This window comes from Camelus bactrianus, chromosome 20 (assembly GCF_048773025.1).
Source record: "Camelus bactrianus isolate YW-2024 breed Bactrian camel chromosome 20, ASM4877302v1, whole genome shotgun sequence".
NCBI lineage: Eukaryota > Metazoa > Chordata > Mammalia > Artiodactyla > Camelidae > Camelus > Camelus bactrianus.
In genome coordinates, this window is record NC_133558.1 from 33,469,764 (window position 1) to 33,483,960 (window position 14,197).

General features: G+C 40.4%; 1 long non-coding RNA gene across 2 annotated transcripts in view; it reads left to right on the top strand.

Annotated features, from left to right (window-relative positions):
* LOC123613911 (uncharacterized) overlaps window positions 1–14,197 on the top strand; it is a 380,673-nt gene that overhangs the window by 3,152 nt on the left and 363,324 nt on the right. The gene's annotated exons all lie outside the window — the stretch shown is intronic.

Consider the following 14,197-nt stretch of genomic DNA (forward strand, 5'->3'; position numbering starts at 1 on the left):
AGTTCAGAAACCTACAAGGTGATAACTAGGTTATTCTTCCTCTCTCTCTCTCTTTTTTTTTCCGCTGTTAATAACTCTGTCCTTCCTCCTTTCCTCTCCCCCACTGGTTCCCCCCTCCCCAGCATTCTGTCAAGCAATAGGCTGTAAAATAGTTATCCAGACCAGCAGCCAGGCAAGTGCCGTTTGAGAGTAATTTCTGCCCCAAGCGTTTAGCCCAGGGCAAAGCAAGCGTGCTCTCTAACTGATCAACCTGGATATTTCATTATTCATTAATTTACTGTTTAACCAAATCCCACTCATTATCAGAGGCAACGCTTGGCAGAGCCCAGCGAACAGTAGCAGTTGGTGTCAGGCGTGGAGAATTGGCCCATTTGATCCTGGGCTGTTTTATTATTCAACACCACTGACTGGGAAAAAGGTCCATGAATAATAAAGAGCCAAAGCGTGTTTGAACTGAGAAGCATGACACAGCCTTACAAAACAGCAGTTAGAAAATTAAAGGCAAGGTGGCCCAGACTTTGCATTTTTTATCTTGGCTGTGGGCACAGACATTTATATCCCTACATTGTTTTCAATGATTTTTTTTTTTAAGTCCTGAAGACAGAGGCATTTGTTTCAGTCAGTCTCACCCTTTCAAAACAGACCATTGAAGAACTCAGGAACAAACTCACACAGTAAGAAACAAACATGCCTCCAGATGGGAACTTGAAAACATCATTTCTAACCTCATAATCAGTTAGGTCCTTTGTGGCCCTTCTCAGCTATGGGGAAGATTTGGGTGATTTTAATTCTCCTTTGGACCTGCCATCATTCATACCCCGGGTTGGTTTAATAAGATAATTCATGATGCTGATCAAATGCATGTTAAGTTTCTTTTCTGTCCAATTGGTTCCCTGACAAGTCTTTGGCTCCATAAGCACCTGGCTACAAAAATACACATGGCAAGGGTTTTAGATGTAAAATCTCATTGATATGAGGGAAGGGCCTACGAAATACACAGGTGTGAGGGGAAAAGTTCTTGTTCTCCCAGAGTTTACACAGGCAGTGGTGGTCATGGATTCCTTCCAACTCTGTGGGGTCTGTCAGTGGACAGTTACACTGAATACAATTGACGAATCGACTGGTGGTGGGCCTCAGAGTGTGACTATCTGTAGAGCTGACCTGTCCTGTCATTCCAGTCAAGCATCTTTTTGATTCATTGCTTCCTAGTCCTTGAATAAGTAGGATGAGACAGAAAACAGTAATAATAACAGTGCCTTTGGTAGGCTGCTTTCGATAGCCTACCAGCCCCTTCATTTTATTCTTGCCCAGCCTACCTTATACAGAGAAATAAAGCACATGAGCTGTGGCGTTCATTCAGATGAGCAATAGCTGTGTAGGAGTAAATTTCTGGGGACCAAGAAAGCCCATCTGGGCTGCCTATACTCATGAAAATAATGTAGATATAATCTTCCAGGAAACATGGTCAGGGAACTGCTTTGGTGCTGAGATACTTAGGGACAAATAGAAGGCGCTATCCAAAGGCGGTGGTGCTGAGATCAAACCTCAAATGATTTTTAATGTTGGAATCTGTAAACAAAGGTGGAAAGCACTAGGGGGAGGCTTGACTTTTTCTGACCTCAGGAAATTCTCTTGCTTGCCTTGGACGCATTTGGAAACTACCGTTAATAGGCTGAATTTAAAGCAGGACAGAATGTTAACATGGAAACATGTCTTTTCACATCATCAACCTGACCACTTCATTTTGCAGATGCTTAAAGAATGGCTTTTCCAGCCTTAAAAAAAAAAAATCTGATCCCATAGGACTGAAGTACAGCATTTAAAAAACATCCCTTACAACCGATAAGCTTTTGACATCACAATTTTTCATATTAGTCACAAAGAGAGGGTGAAATTGTTCCTCCAAATTAGTTGGGACTGGAAGGTCGGGGTCATAAGATAAAGAACTCCATCATTTTCCCTCTTAACATGGTGGACCAGGTTGTTCACTTATGATAAATAAAAGTGAGTGTAAGTTAACATACCTAAGTGTGAGCATGTTTGGAACTTGTAACAGATAAAGATAATGCCTTGACTTCTCAGGTCGTGCCAGCCCTCATTAAAGCTGAAACCACACACCTTGAGCCTGACCGCATGTTCAGGACTCCCAAAGTGAAGAGAAGTAGACACTGTTAGTCAGCTCATGCACTTGAGAATCACAAGGACCCTGGTCCCCCTTTTGTTTCAGTCTTGCTCCAGATTGAGATGTTGACTCTTACCCTCCAGGGAGGTATGACTTTAGGACTCTGAAGACTCTCTGGAGCGCCTTGCAGTCCTTGGGATTTAGAACTTCGGAGGGTCTGGAATGCTCCCTAGAGAAAAGACTCTTGGTTGCAAATTGGGAAGGGGAAGAAATCTTAGCATTTTTCTGGGCTCGATGGGTCGGGGGATAAAGAAACCCAATCTAAATATCACCTCATCTGAGAAACATTCCTTTCCTAACTCCTGTACCTGCTGCTACAATTACTTTTCTTAACGTCCATCCCAGGGTTTTCAGTCCTGGCTGCACATTAAAATCACCTAGAGAGAGTTTAAAAAAATACCGATGTCCAAGCCCCATCCTCTGACTTACTTGATCTAAGACATGGGTATTGCTTCAAAAGATTGTCGGGTGATTCTAACGTACAACTGGGTTTACAAATCAGTGTGTTGTGTTCTAGAGCACTTGAGAACATGGCACTTAGCCCATTGTCCTGCTGTCAAAGTCTCTCTTCGGCCACTTCATGTTATAAACTCTCAAGTGTAAAGACTGTCATAATCAACTTACATAAGGCATGTTAGTTCTTGCGCATTCATTCAACAGATTCTTGTTGAGCAATTACTAAATTGCAGAATCTGATGGAGATACAACAGTAACAAGACAGACCTGGGCTTTTTTTTTTTTTTTAACACCTTCATTGTGGTATGATTCCTGTACAGTAAACTACACATATTTCAGATGTACAATTTGATGAATTTTGGTAGATGTACAGACTTGGGCTTTTTCCTTGTGAAATTTACAGTCTTTTGTCCTTGAAGACAAGTATGTGGATCCTGCCTTTGTGGCTCTATCTAGGGTGAGCTGACAGCTCGCCAAGAGATGCTTAGTACGAGAAAGAATTGTTGAGTGCCTCCTCTGTGCTAGCCATGGTGCTAGGTCCTGGCTACATTAGGGCAGATGAACCAGGCTGTAAGAGCTCTGGTTTGGGCAGAGTTTTATCCATCCTTTGGATTGGCCCATGTGTTTCCTAAACCCTGTGCGTTTGTGAACTTTTCATTTAAACCTTACTTACCTATACAGTGAATCTCAGATTTTTAAAATATAAAAGGTTTCAGCAAATTACTAAAATATCTTATGATTTCAATCCTCAAGAATGCACTCTCGCTGGTAAGTAGAAAGAGTAGCTTCAATTTCCTTTACTCAAGTTTTATCCCAAGCTAGGGATATAGTATAGTTTTCAGGTAGTCATTGAATTTGAAATGTGTATCTGGATATTTTAATACAATATGCCTTATCAACATTTCCTTCTAAATCAAAGATAAGTATCCATTATATAGATAAAATAGTTATAACATTTTGCATTTCGCTTTATGAAGTACTTTCATTAACTTAAATAACATGACTTAATTTGATCCTGGCAACAAATCTGAGATGTAAAGTGGGTACAAAAGCACCTCTCTCAGTTTTACCAGATGAGAAACCTACGCTCAGGTTGAGACCTGAGTTTACCTTCCAGGTAAATGGCAGAGCGGATAAGGTCCCCGCTCTTTCTCTCATTCCATATTGCCACACCTAACGTGAGTGTGTATCCCCACGGACCATAGAAATATGCAAATGCTAAGTTTTGTTACAGTGCCTGAAATGCAAAAACAACAATGCTAGCATATTATTGTGTAATAGCATGGGATATATTTTAACACTTACTAATTTACATCAACTGGAGAAAGATGGGCAGAACTTTGCAAGAAGTTGGAGCTACAGATTATTTTGAAAGGATGAACTTTCACCTCTTTCAAGAGGAAGTGGACCTGTAATAATTGAAGAGACCTCTTAGAAATTTTTAGATTGCTCTGATTAATACACAGGATTGCTTTGTAACTATACTCTGACTTGTGTGTGTAAGTGGGTGCTCGAGAAAACTGAACACAGTGTGTCCTCTTAGACAGTTCCTGTACTCTCCCTGTAATCTGTATTTATACCAGCCATTTGTTCAGCAAGCCTTTTCTCCATTGATATGGTAAAGGAAACTTCTGCTCAGCCAGACCTTTGTCAGGGCAGAAATTCTGATTTAAGTGAGTCTGAATTAATGAGGTTTTACTTTATTTGCAACTTAATAGGTTTTGTGCCATATATCTGCTTTTATATACACTTGTAACTTTATTAATATATATATTTTTATACATTTAAAAATATTCTGCAGCGCTACCGATTTGATTTACCAGTGAACCCGAGACGTTTCAAATTATTTTATAGCTTCTTAGCATAGATTTGCCTTAGTCCATCTGTAGCAGTGGAGGAAAAATTCTGTTTCCTTAAGTCCTTTTATGAAGGTGCCAAAAGGTATAAAAATATGAAGCCATTTAAGAGCCAGGCTCTTTGAAAATACCAAGCACACACAGTGTGCATGCTAAGTTTAATCACACTGATGGATTTACATGTAATGTCTCAATTCCAGGCTCCCTCATTAGTGCAGTCAATCTTGAAGTTCTCCCCGGTGAGTGAAGGGTGAAGGTGACTTCAACACCCAGGAGAGGACGGCTGGCTATTGCCAACACCCAGAAAAGGACAGTGGGAAAAAGCTCTCCCATATGAAGCTATAATCCTAACTGTGGTCAATGTGTTGAAAGCTTTATATTTCCTGACCACAGGATCTTTCTATAAAATGAACAGGGAGAGGGGATATTCCCAGGATTAGCCAGCTGGCTATTTCTATATGCTTATTAAAATTTCTGGAAGAAATGGTGGGGCCTTTAACCCCTTTTAAAATATACCCACTTGAGAAATCTTAAGCTTCTCCCTGCCTGAATTTAATGTCGGAGGACTGGATAAAGTATTTCCAAACTTTACTTTTGACAGTGGCAGCAAGAAATGGGAATATAGAAAATAGTGGTAAAAACAGCAGTAGTAGCAGAAGCAAGGAGAGAATCCAGATGTCACCTTCATAGGAAATCTTTTCCTCTTCTAAGGACCCGCAGGTCAGGCTTTTTAATTTTGGACATAACAGAGTTTCATTCCATCCCATGCGGGGTGCAGGGACAAGTCTTGTCTTTTGGAGGCTGCGTTTGGAGCCTGCTGCCTCTTTGTATTCAGCATCCACATGCTATTCCCTAGCTTGCTGAGCCAGTCCCTGCACAATAGTGGCATTAAAGAAACCAAAGCACAGGCAATGCATTTGACTCTTTGTTTAGGAAAGAAAAAGCAGCTTAACACTAAACATTCATCAGAAGACACTGGATCATCAGGTATCCTGTAGGAGCAGCGTTAGAGTCAGGTCTGCTAATGACCAACCTGAGTGTTTAGTCAGACCTGCCAGACCCAGGGATATTCTGTTTCCTGGCGTTCTTCCTTCTCCTCCTCTTCCTCTTCTGTTTTTTGAGAGAGATTTAATAAGTGAAGCCAAGATGGGCACTCTTTCTGTGTTTCAGCCTCCCTCTTTCTCTTTCTCTCTCTTGCTCTCTCTCTCTCCTCATCGCTCCCTCTCTAGATAGATAGACAGACAGATGACAGACAGACAGACAGATGGTAGATAGACAGACATAAATAGAGATATACACAATGATCTTCATTTCCTTCTTCCTCTTCTGTGAGTAGATCAGTGAGACAACCAAATCTTCATTGTCAGATGTAGGGCTCCCAGGGCAGGCAGAGGGAAAGTCTAGTGTACTTTTCTATCTTGATGTTTCATCACTCCGGTTAAGACACTACATCATTTTCTTCCAATGGGCATTTTCAGAACCAGTGCATAGGTGTGCACTTTAGACTGGGACTTAAGCAAATTCAAAGGAAGATCCTTTTTTGAAAAGTATAATGAAGACAGTGGTTTATTTGCTTAGCTTTTTACAGGTTAGAGGGTGCCTTCACATATTTTGTTTAATTTACCCCCCCCCCCCAAGTTGTCTGGAGCATCATGGACCGCATAGGGTTGATTGAGTCAAGGGAAGCTGGGGAAAGTTAATAGGCTTTGTCCAGTGACAAGCAATGAAGAGATTTTCAGCCAGTTCTCTGGAAGTCTTCTAATTGGCAGTGGACATCCAGCCACACCAGAGTCCTCTAAATTACAACAGAAAATCACACCTATCAATTTAACTATGATAATTTAGGTGAATAATGAAAGAATTAATTAGATGAGTTTTAAGTGTGTGTGTTTACAGTCATCTCTTACCTGGGGAGGGTTGTGTGTCCCAGGTCAAGGGCAGGGGTACAGGGGAAAGAGAGGGCACTGATTTTTGAGAAATATCTCTGCTTTCTGGCATCTAACCATCAGGTCTGTGGCACACAGGAAGACAGAAATGTAGATTAAGTGATTATCCACAGAAAGAAGAAATGAAGGGAATATAAGGACAGAAAGGAAGGCAAGATAGAAAGACAGAAAAAAGAAATAAAGGGAGGAATGGGAGAAGGAATTAGCGAGTGTAATGGTATTAATACCACTGTTCTTTCTCATGGAAAGCCTGATATTTAGGGCCCTAAAATGCTATGTTTAAATTAGAGCCAGTTGGACATTTAATAAGACTCTGAGACAAGAGCAAGCTTCCTCCCCTCTTAATGTCTCTTCTATTTGATTTTTGATACCAGACATCAGCCAAAGCTTTTCAATTCTCTACTACAAATTAAAAAATTTAAAATACAAATATATAGGCAAAACAGTACAGAATATGGATGATTTTTCAATCAATGTATAAAGAATGATTTCAGCTTATTTCCTATTTGGATATAAGGGAAGTTTTTATAATTAAGTATTCTTTATACCTTTGACAATGAGATGGAATTGCCATTGAACTGAAAGATGAATGGAGGAGTCAGTGGAAACTCTTAATATAATCAGTGGAGAAACCTGGCCACCACTGTCTTAATCAGGACCATGTGTCTCCTGTTGTAATACCCTGAGAGGAAGAAAATGCCACTTACATTGTCACTGTGGCCTTGGATATCTTGCAAAAAGCGCATAAGCTGAATCTGATCACAAGGAAACCCGAATCTGGGGTAGTATACATGACAAGTGGCCAGTACTCCTTAAAAGCGCCAAATGTCACAAAAGATAAAGAATGGCCAAGGAACTGCTACACGCTAAAGATGACTAAAGAGACACGCAACTAATGTGATTTATGGTTCTATATTAGAACCTGAATCAAAGACAAATTTGCCAAAAGGATTTATTGAGGAAATTGATAAAATGTAAATGTGGCTGTATATTAGAAAACAGCATTGCATCGATGTTAAGGTTTTGATTTTGACCATTGTACTCTTATAAAAGGTCGTGATGAATGCAACTTATTCTGGGTTCAAGAGAGAAAGAGAGAGGAAGAGAGGGAGGGAGGAAGAGAACAGAAGTGCTGAAATTGTGGGTCTGGGTGAATACGGAAGTTCTTTGTTCTATTCTTGCAATAGTTGTGTACGTTTGATAAAATGTCTACATGAAAAATCTTCACGAAGTGGAGAAAGCACTTTCTTTCTTTTCCTTCTGTTGAAAAGAGGAAAATGGAATTATGCACTGGGGCTGTGTTTCTATAACTGATAGCTTAGCAGCTCTCGCTGGTGAGTTAGAATAACTGGCTTGGCTAGTGTCATATTTCTCTACATTAAATGCAAAAAGCTAGTCAGTTTTGAAGGTTCAGCTTGGTCAGACCTCATGGCTCACATGTTTCTGTATATGAGATAATAGTATGCCCTCAGCAGAGAGATGCAGTGCAAGACATACCCACACAGGACCAGGCATCATTTTAACCTGCCTACCTGGACATAAAGATCTTGGTTTTAAACCTCAATTGGGACATTTTGGTAGAGTTTCTTCTCTTTAAAAATGGTCAAAGTATTTTTAAAATATTTATAAAGATTCTTTATGAAGATACAAAATTAAGAACAATTAAATGCTCATAGGAGAATGAAATAAATGTATTTACTAAATCATTCGCAAATTAAGCTATAGATAAGCCAAACTCTTAAGTAATATTTGGAAATAATCATATTACAGTTCTGCATTGTCTACGGAAGCGGCAGACATGGCTAGAGAAGTCTCAGGCCTGGTTCAGGTCTGGCCTCGTTTTTTTCTGTTATTACCTGGTGTCACACGGATCTACGATCCATCTCCAGTGGCCTGTATAGGCTTGGTCACTTGTGTCAGGGCTAATGTATGAGTTACGGAGAGTTCTTAGTCCCTCAATTGCCACAAAAACATTCAGCATTTGAAGGGCCAACTCCTCGTCTACTGATTTTCATGGCTTTAGCTATTTGCTTCCGATCTCCTACTGTCTGGATTCATGTTAATGCTGGACATATGATTTGCCTCCCGTTTGGTACTTGTTCAGCTATTCTGTAGCTCCCTGGAAATAAATGCCTTTTCTTTGCAATAGTAATGGAGAGGTTTTGAAGATTCTCTTGGATTTTAGGGGTGGGAAATAGAGCAGACTTCAGGCTGAGCACTAGTTAAAAAAAAGTCTCCCCCACTACTCAGAAGTCATTTACTTTATGGTTACTTCCTGTGTTTCGCTATCAATGACCCCCCATGACATCAGCAGCCCTTGGTTAGAAGCTGTTCACCGGCTGCCTTGACAGGCTTTTGCCATTTAACTGTTTCATGCCCGCTTGAATATGTCATATACCCACGCTTCTAAGTGCCCGCAGTGAGTTTTCCCATGACGGAGGTTCTGGATCCAAATCACAATCTTTAAAGACCTGCCTGTTTTTAAAACTGGCAGGTTTGGAATTGAGCTGTAGGAACTGAAAGGTGGCAAATGCACAGAATCCCTGGGGCTCTCCTGAAATTTTTACTGTCAAATTTCCTTCATAACACGAGGCACATCTGGACAGTACAATGACAGTGGCGATTTGGGGGTTGGAAAGGGGAAAGGTGGGATGTTCCTGCCTCTGTATAAACATTCTGATCCCTGCCTTGTTCCCGGAGAACTGAAGGTTGTACAGCTACCCAGGTGATTTCTGCTGTAGCCGAGCTAGCTGTGTGTCAGCATCAGTCAGAACACAGCCATTAGCGGGAACTGTCACCAGTGTGGGGGCAGCAGCGCAGTAAGAGTGATTCTCCCCTCAGCTGCAGCAGTTCCTTGGGGGTCTCTGTAAACACAGCCTCCTATCAGGTTGGCTTACAGATTGTCACAGTGTTTACAGATTGTCCCGAAAATGAGATGTCATGCAAGGGGTTCCTGGGGTGCAGCTCTTGAAATGAATTCAATATGAAAAATTAAAGTGATGTGGGATCTTAGCACAAGTCAAAAAAAAAAAAAACCTATGCAGAATTGTAGATGAAAGGAGTTAGTACTGTAAATTATGTTATCATGGATAGGGGACCTTTATATCAATCATTAGGGCTGGAGGATGAATTTATATATGGGTAATTGATGAGTCACATTAAAAAAAGGCTAATGTAGATAGTAGGTGAGTAGGAAATAATACCTCTGATGTTTGGGCCTGAAGCTGCCCTCGGAGTCACTGTAGCTAACAGTCGGGAAATTATTTTTAACTGTGTGTGTAAGGAAAGGCCGAGTACTTTTTCCTTTAGACATCCCTGAACATCCTAAGTCATTACAGGTGCTAAAGCCATGTAAAGATTTTAAAGCACTACTTACAGATTCCAGAAGAGAAGGCCTGTGTGGTCTGTTTTACTGCAAGCACAGTAAAAATTAGTGGGCCCTATTTATTCATTACTAATCCGGCGGCAGAGATGCATCTTAATTCCTCATGTGCTTTAACTGCTGCTGCTATTATTTGCTGAGAAATTTTCCCTTTTTTTCTCCTGTTAAATCTTCATTCCAGGAGTTGTGTTTATTTGGCACGAAGTTAAAAGGAGAGGATGTTGTTAAGAGAAGGGACCACTTTACTGTTCCTATTAACACAGCATCTCAGTACCTACCGCTACTAAAACCCAAGTGGGTCCATCTCTGAAGTCTGCCATCAAAGGGTAATTTGGAAGCTATTAGAATTCACAGATATAATTTTTCTTTTATCTAAAAATATATGTCGTAGTCAAATGGTTGAAATTTTGTGCAATATTAATTCCTTTTTCTAGGTTTGGGTAATATGTTATTATCTTTAGATGACCAAATATAAAATATTAAAATATTTTCATTTGATTATTATTCTCTGATAGTCATAGAATATTTTAAAGTTTCTGTCCTAGAGGTACAAATGCATTTTAAAAAAAAGAAAAACTTCTATCAATAGAGTTCTGTCTATGCTGACACGTGCAAGTAAGAGCATTTCTCGAGCAGATGACGGTGATGGGCAGCATCTGAATTGTCACAAGATCTCAGGGGCTAAGAAGGATGTAGCTGCCCATGTTTTAAAACTGAAGTGCAGAGCACAAGCAGCAATTTAATGAAACCCAAAGAAATACTAAATAGTACATTCTTTTCCTGAAGAGTGATAATTTAATTCCTGAGGTTTCCTCTTTTTCCTGAAAAACTCAAGTGACTAATAAGATTAAGTTCATTTGAAGCATTTTAAATTTCATATTATATATGCATAACTGAGTGAACATTCCCTCTGTGGAATGAATATTTGTCCCTTGCCCCTCAAATTCATAGACTGAAACTCTGTCCCCATTCCCACTGATATTATAAGCAGATGGGTCTTTGGCAGGTATTGGGATTAGATGAGAATATGAGGGTGGGGCCCTCATGAATGAGATTAGTGCCTTTTTAAGAGTCATGAGAGTCCCCCCGCTGCTGTCTGTCATATGAGGATACAAGGACAATTATCAGTCTGTGATTCAGAAGAGAACTTCACCAGATCCTGACCATGCTGGCACCCAGTCTTGGACTTCCCACGTCCAGAACTAAATTTCTATTGTTTGCAAGCCATACAGTCTTATGACATTTTTGTTACAGCAGGCTGAGCCAAGAACTCCCTGAGAGAACCCTTTTTACTTTTAAACTTGGGGCCCAAATCAATGTTTCCTTCTAATAAGGGCAAGTTTGTACCTTGAACATTGTATCTCACCAGCCCCCACCTAACTCCCTGCTCATGTAAGGGGCTCAGAGAGACCACCACTGGTTACTGGCCTGTTTTTATCTCAACCCAAGTTTCTGATGTGCTCGTCATCTAGAATTGAAAGCTGTACTATTTTCAAGGGTGCCTGAGAGACTCAGGTGAACACTGGTTTGCTGGCTTCCCCTGTCTTGTTGCTGGCATTCTGGAGGTAGGGAGCCATGGCCACTCAGTGAGCCCTGGGCAACTCTAGATAGAGGACTATTGTATGACTTCCTAGGCACTAAAAGCACCCTGAAAAGGTTGAGTGGAAAACCATGCCAATAACACATTTTGGATAATAATTTTTTTTAAAAAAGGAAATGAAACCAACACATTTATATTTTAGTGACAAACAGTCATTTCAGTGGGTATCTGAAAGGACAATGATATGTGATTACTACATATAATTAAGCTTTTGAGAAAAACAAAACAAATTGCTATGTTATCTCTCTAAACTATGAAAATAGTTAAACAGCACATTAGAGATTATTTTTATCAGTGTGAGAACAGTAGGTCGGTGGTCAAGGTACTCGGGCATCAGTGCTGGCTCTGTCACTAAGTAGCCACATGACCTTGTACAGCTCTCCTAACTTCCTTGGGCCTCAGTTTCTTCACCTGTAAAATGAGAGAGCTGGGGTAGACCAGTTGGATTTTGTGGACCTATCTTCTCCATGCCTCACAAAGGTATTTTAAGAAATAATAATCATCTGACCTTCTTTATTTTATTTAATTTTTTAATCCTCCTGTTGAAGTACGTACCCAGGTGACAGCTGGGGACTCTGTTCTGTCAACTTACTAATGAAAATATCACTGAGTTTGTTCAGAAGATCTACAGATATACTAACTGGGCAGCTGCTCCGTTCTTCTCAGGGAGTGAGTCCAAGGGAAATATTTGGAATTGGGTTTGAAATACTTCTTCCTTATTCCTGCCTGGGGCAGGGGTTTATGTAAAAGAATAAAAATTTTCCCTAAGTCAGAAGATTCTCTGGTCTGATCCGCCTCCTGGAGGACTTTATGAGCAGGAGGGAAGGCTGTGACAGTTTTTCATTTTCTACAGGAATGTCAGAGCTTGGAACAATAATGGAGTCTGGAATTGCTCTTCATAAAAGTGTATGAAATTATCAGCAGAATGGAAGGGAAATGCGGCAGGTGAGATCAGAGATATAAAAATAATTTTCCTATTACAAAGTAGTTTTCTTTCTTTAAATGGCACGCAGGGCTAATCCACGCCGATATCCATGCTGGATATTTGTCTGGTAATACAGTTCTTTGCAAATAACTTCATACTGTATTAATACTGTGATAAATTCTCCTCTACCTGGAGCTCTTCCAGATGGCACAACACCCTAATAAGCAAAGTCACTTCTGTCATTGAGGCAAAGACTGTGCACACCCTTCAGAACGCCAGACCCTGGACAAGGCACTCTGTGAAACATGGCGTCCCTAAGGCTAATAAAAGTGACCTTTAAAATCTTGACTAAGTTTGCAACACAAATGGGAATAAGGCAACTAGAGTATCCCAGGACAAGCCAACCACAGTGTCTGCGAGGAACTGGCATTCATGTAACCCCAAGAATGTAAATGGAATAATAATTTTGTTGACTTGAAAGCCACAGAGGATGCCTGGGGTCAATATAAAATGCGGAAAAAAGACACTGTCCTTAAAATTCTATTATAGAAACTTGAAGACTTTGTCAGATTTCCAAGGCTTTCTCTACACAGAAGAAAAAAAAAAACCCATATTCTCTTGAACACATGCATGATATGTTATACATGCAGACATTCTAGGGGTTTATGGATGGTGGTAGAAAGAGTAATTATGGACTGCTGTTCAGTGAAAAGGCAAGAGAAAAGACAGACTTGCATTTTGATGTCACAAATGTGTCAAAGACAAGCTGAGGCATTTTTAGAAAGGGAAGAAGCTGAGCAGGCAGGTGCAGAGCTGCCTCCAAAAAGATTCGCTCAGAGCAGAGAGCCTTCCTGAGCATTCTCTGGAGAGTGGTCTTAGAGTCAGAGAGAATCATTGAAGACCTGGCATGTAAATGTCCTTCCCTACTCAGTCTCTGTCTGGAAATGGTGCTTCTCTTTTCTGAGTTTGCTTTCTCTCTCTTCAAGGGAAGGTATCAGCCCTGGCTATTTATTCCTCGTCAAAGAGTTCCTTTAGATTACAAAATTAAAAGCTGTAATTCTTTAATACAAAATTCTTTGTATTCAGAAGTCATTAAGCCTATTCTAGTCAATTTCTAGGTATTTCAATTCAATTTCAGAAACACCATCTACATTTCTTAAGTGTAGATGTCAATATTGGAACATACAAGAATTACCCTTCTCATTACTAAGCTAGCTACATGTAACACTCTGGCGCCTTGTAGAGAAAACACTTTACCTCTCTAGGAATGAAAACTGTGATGTAAATGAAACGTTTGACAGTCATTTGTCCTGAATTTGACAAAAGGAAAGAAGAAGGACAGCCTTGTGGAGTGAAAAAGACCAGCGAACCTGGAGTGAGACAGGCATGCCAGGCTGTACCACTTACTAATGGTTTGGTCTTAGGGAAAGTGCTTGACATCTAAGCTTCAGCTTTTTTACCTCCAAAATGGTTTTATCGGATTTACTTTATAGGACTATTCTGAACAGTTAAATTAGTAGGCAGTGTAAATCACTTAGCACAATGCCTAGCAAATTACGGAATTCCCATCAGTGCTGGTTTAGCAAATCCTCCCTACTCCAGTCCCTTCCTCCCTCCTGTAAAAACCGGCACTCCCGTGGACAGAGATGTGTCCTAGAAGTTACATCCCTCAGCAGTTGTTGACCCAAGGAGTGTATTAGCAATGCAGCTGTCTTTGGCTCTGAAATGTGGCACACCCGTCTTGGTGGGCAGAGTCCCTAACATCTCCCACCCTTTTTTGTTTCTTATTAGCACCTACCTCTCCTAGTTTTCTTCCTGAGGTCATAGGTCTCTGTCCTGAAATATGTAAA